At 41.0% G+C, this 5000-nt stretch overlaps 1 protein-coding gene across 3 annotated transcripts in view; it reads left to right on the forward strand.

Annotated features, from left to right (window-relative positions):
- LOC135104087 (metabotropic glycine receptor-like) overlaps positions 1-5000 on the forward strand; it is a 136838-nt gene that overhangs the window by 69429 nt on the left and 62409 nt on the right. The gene's annotated exons all lie outside the window — the stretch shown is intronic.

A 5000-nucleotide genomic window follows, 5' to 3' on the forward strand; every position in this document is an offset into this window, starting at 1 on the left:
TCACCTCCTTTCGCTGGTAAACTCAGCAACTCTCTCCCTATTGCTTTCTCTCCTTCCTGTGACTTGAATTAACAAAGGTAACTAACATTAACACACCTTATAAACAAAATTACGCAACTTTTATGGGGAGAAGAAGGTTGAGTTGCGTTGCTAGTGCTGAGTTAATAGGGAGCTTTTAAAAGTAGACCACCAATTTATGGATGAGGATGAGAGGTAGAAATAGGTAGGTAGGCATGTGTCATACAGAGATTGCCACGTGTAGGCCTGATGGCTTCTTGCAGCTTTCCCTTGTTATCTTACGTTTCTTATTTACATTTTTCTCTATTTTTCTTGGTTGCTTTTCTTGTCACGTGAACAATGAAAAAAAAGTACATATGTATATTGTTGATTAACTTTGTAGTGGAAGTGTTCAATGGGATGATGAAAGTTAGTGATTTTGTGATGAAAGAGTGATGAAGTGACTCTCTCTCTCTCTCTCTCTCTCTCTCTCTCTCTCTCTCTCTCTCTCTCTCTCTCTCTCTCTCTCTCTCTCTCTCTCTCTCTCTCTCTCTCTCCGATCCATCTAGCTATCTGTCTCTTCCTTCAACTTTCTCTCTCTCTCTCTCTCTCTCTCTCTCTCTCTCTCTCTCTCTCTCTCTCTCTCTCTCTCTCTCTCTCTCTCTCTCTCTCTCTCTCTCTCTCTCTCTCTCTCTACATCCCTTCAGCTCTCCAGCTTTACTTCCTTTATCCTCTTCTATCCCTCCTCCTTCTCCTCCTCCTCCTCCTTCACCTCCTTCTCCTCCTCCTCCTCCTCCTCCTCATTTTTCCTTCCTTTTTGTATTTCATTTCTTATCCTGTCCTTTGTTTTTAGTTTCACTCCTCAGGCAGTCAGAGAGAGAGAGAGAGAGAGAGAGAGAGAGAGAGAGAGAGAGAGAGTGAGAGTGGATGTGTCAGGGACAGTAAACACAGACGCCTCGACCCTCTCTCTCTGTTGACTCTACTCTTTGCTCTCTCTCTCTCTCTCTCTCTCTCTCTCTCTCTCTCTCTCTCTCTCTCTCTCTCTCTCTCTCTCTCTCTCTCTCTCTCTCTCTCTCAGCACCTACCCATCAGTTTCCCCATTTCCTTCCTCTCCCATAGCTCAGCCTCCTCCTCCTCCTCCTCCTCCTCCTCCTCCTCCTCCTCCTCCTCCTCCTCCTCCTCCTCCTCCTCCTCCCCCTTCATTTCCTTTCTACACTTAACGAGTAATTCCCATATAATTTCCCCTTCCTCTCTCTCTCTCTCTCTCTCTCTCTCTCTCTCTCTCTCTCTCTCTCTCTCTCTCTCTCTCTCTCTCTCTCTCTCTCTCCTTCTCTTTCTTTTCCTTTCCTTCATTTTTTTCTCTTTCTTTGTCTCTTTCTTTTCACGTGTCCTCCTTTTGTTTACTTTTTCCTTTTTTCCTTTTTCTTATCCTTTCATTTATTCTTTGTCTTTATTTCACTTTTCATACTATTCTGTTTTTCATCTTTCCCTTTTCTTTCCTTTTTTCATGCCTTTGCTTTTTCTTCTTTTATTTTCTCTCCTTTTCATTTTTTTTTATCTCATTTCTTAATTTTCCTCTCCCCTTTTATTCCACTTCCCTTCCCTTCTCCATTCTTCTCACCTTTCCCTTTTCCTTCGTTCCTTCCTTCCCCTTCCTTCCTTCCTTCCTTCCTTCCTTCCTTCCTTCCTTCCTTCCTTCCTTCCTTCTTTCGTGTCACATTTCTCACCAATCCTTTCCTTCCTCCCTTCTCTTCCTTTTTTTTTACCTACTCGTCTATCTCACCGTCACCCTTTTCCCCTCTCTGTCTCTGAAAGAAAACACCTTCCTCTTCATTTTTACTTATCTATTTCTTCCACCCTCATCCCTTTCTCTCCCTGTCTCTCTTCTCGTCCCTCTCTCGTCCCTACTTTTCCCACCCTCATCCCTTTCTCCCTTCTCTCTTCTCGTCCCTCTCTCGTCCCTATTTTTCCCACCCTCATCCCTTTCTCCCTCTGTCTCTCTTCTCGTCCCTCTCTCGTTCCTGTCTCTGGAAGAAAACAGCTCACAGCCACCCTTCAGAATAGCCTTTCCTTACACGCCTCCCTCACAAAAGCTGCCGCGCTATCTGTGTCACTAAAACCAACACCTTCCCTTTGTCACGTGTGCTGTACCTTAACTTTCACTATATTGCTGGAAAGGGACCTGGAACTTGTGTGTGTGTGCGTGTGGGTGTGTGGGATTGAATGGTTTGTTTTTATTTTGTGTTTGTGTGTGTCTGTGTCTGTGTGGGTTTGTTTTGTGATTCCGGGTGTTGTGTAGAATCGATTTATTTATTTATTTATTTATTTTTTGTGTGTATTTATTTTATGTGCTATGACTGGGGAGATAGCAAAGGTGACAGAGGAAGGAACTTGCTACCCTATGTACTCCATGCAAGCTGTTATATCACATTGCTCTGAAGGTTCAACAGAAGAACTACAGTACATGGAGCTTACGAGCAGTGGTACCATTTATAGATTAACTAATTAATTCTTTTTCGCTTTTCATATCCTGGTTCCCACACTTCATCAAGTCTGGAACGGCGCTACTAACGAAGAAATTTGGTTTTGACATAAGAACTGTTATAACACACACTGGGATATAACAAGGGTGACTTAACTAATATTCTCAGGGTCAGTAATCACGATAGGACAAGAAATACGATTGATTGGGTTCAGTCTTGATAAAATTAGATATGAAGAGGAGAAAAGAAGGAATCAGTTCTGAAATAGAATGGTAGATGAATGGAATGGACTTATCAATCATCAATGGAGTCAATAGGGAGCTTTTAAAACATTAGACAAATATATGGATAAGGATTATAAGTGAAAATAGGTAGGCATGTTTTATACAGGGACTGCCACGTGTACGCCTGATGGTTTCTTGCAGCTTCCCTCGCTTTCTTATGCTCGTATCTTCTTGTATTTTCTAATGTGTTTATGCTTCTCATGTTTCTTATGCTCTTATGTTTCCTACATTTCTTATGTTCTTATCTTATTCATGTTTTTTTATTTATTTATTTTTTCTATGCTCTCATGTCCCCGTATTTTCTTATATTCTCATGTCCGTAACCCGAGTGGATGTCCTTCATAACTTCGGACTGTGGCCACGATTCCAACTTGTGTGCTTGAGAACCGCATCGCCCTCCAAATGTGCGCTGCATCTCTCTCTCTCTCTCTCTCTCTCTCTCTCTCTCTCTCTCTCTCTCTCTCTCTCTCTCTCTCTCTCTCTCTCTCTCTCTCTCTCTCTCTCTCTCTCTCTCTCTCTCTCTCTCTCTCTCTCTCTCTCTCTCTCTCTCTCTCTCTCTCTCTCTCTCTCTCTCTCTCTCTCTGTGTGTGTGTGTGTGTGTGTGTGTGTGTGTGTGTGTGGGTAGTGGTGGTGATGAGGGAACAGAATGAAGCAGCAGATTTTTGTTTCTCCAGCTTTTTCATCGAGGGAAGGCTGCACGTCAAACCGTCAGAGAAATAAAGATCAGCTTCATCCTGCGTGTTCTCGCCACCACAACCCACACACTCGTCAGGCCAATGCAGAAGTTAATGTGTCAAGTATTTTCTTCCCTTACGAGCAGTTTGTTTATGAAAGTGGCGTCTAAATAGAATGAAAAAATAATGCACATCACCATTACAGCCCACACACTCGTCTAGCCAGCACAAAAAATTAAACAGTTAAGTATTTCTCCCCATAACAAGTAAGATTAAGTATAAAACAGAGTGAAAAATCATACAAATCATGCATATCACTATTACAACCCACTCGTTCTTGTCTAGCCAGTGCATGAGTAAAAGTATCAAGTGTTTTTCCCCTTTAGGAGGTGTTTAAATAGAGTGAAAACCATATATATCACCATTACAATCCACACGTTTTGGCCAACACGGAACTGAAAACAATTAAGTATTTTCTTTCGTTTAAGAGCAATGTTATTATAATTTATGGGCGGAGATTAAGTAGAGTGCAAAATGATGCATCTAAGACCTGCATTATCATTAAGGTAGAGTTGAAATGAGCGAAAGAGCAAGCGTATCACTGTCATAATCCACACACTTGTCGAGGCAGTACAGAGCTAAAGTGTTCTGTATCTTTCTCCCCTTTACAAACAAAACCAGAAAAAAATAATAAGTAAAGGAATAGAGATATATATATATTAAAGAAAAAATAATAATAATATGAGCTGCATTATATCTTCGGCATAAATAAACTTTCCCTGCAATTTAGTCTAGGGCTTTCCTAATTACTAACCATTCTGAGGTCTTTGTTCTCCCTTCACAGTCACCGCCGTGCACTATACCGCCCAAAAATTGCTAAATATATTATTATTATTATACCTTTTTTTTTTTTTGTCTTTTTTGTCGATGCTTATTAAAATTTTGCTGTTTCTGGTTCTGTGAGGTGGTGCACATCGCAGTGAAAGGGTTAAATAGACTGAACAAAATCATGCATATCTTCATTACAAAGCACACGATTTAGCCAACAGAGAGCTAAAGCAAGTATTTCTCCCTCAGAGAGGAATTATCATTAAAGTGGCTGAAATCAGAGTGAAAAATAATACAGTGTTGTCCCAGATACGAGGAGGAGGAGGAGGAGGAGGAAGGAATGTTTATGGTGTGCTGTTAGTAAATATTTATGACTTGCATGTGGGTTTGTGATTCATTAGTGAGGGTTTGGCACGCTCTGGCAAGGTAAACAGTGTGTGTGTGTGTGTGTGTGTGTGTGTGTGTGTGTGTGTGTGTGTGTGTGTGTGTGTGTGTGTGTGTGTGTGTGTGTGTGTGTGTGTGTGTGTGTTGAGCAGCCGTCTTCTGTGTTTGCTTCTTGTTGTTTGGGATAGAAATTCTTGAGGCATTGTTAAGATTTAGCTGTTTATCTTTTTCATTCTTATTTATTTATTTATTTACTTATTTATTTGCTTGTTTGTTTGTTTATTTATTCGACTGCCTTCTGTGTTTACTTGTATGTTATCGTTTGGGATGAGAATTCCTGAAGCACTGTC

Source organism: Scylla paramamosain, chromosome 10, assembly GCF_035594125.1.
Source record: "Scylla paramamosain isolate STU-SP2022 chromosome 10, ASM3559412v1, whole genome shotgun sequence".
NCBI lineage: Eukaryota > Metazoa > Arthropoda > Malacostraca > Decapoda > Portunidae > Scylla > Scylla paramamosain.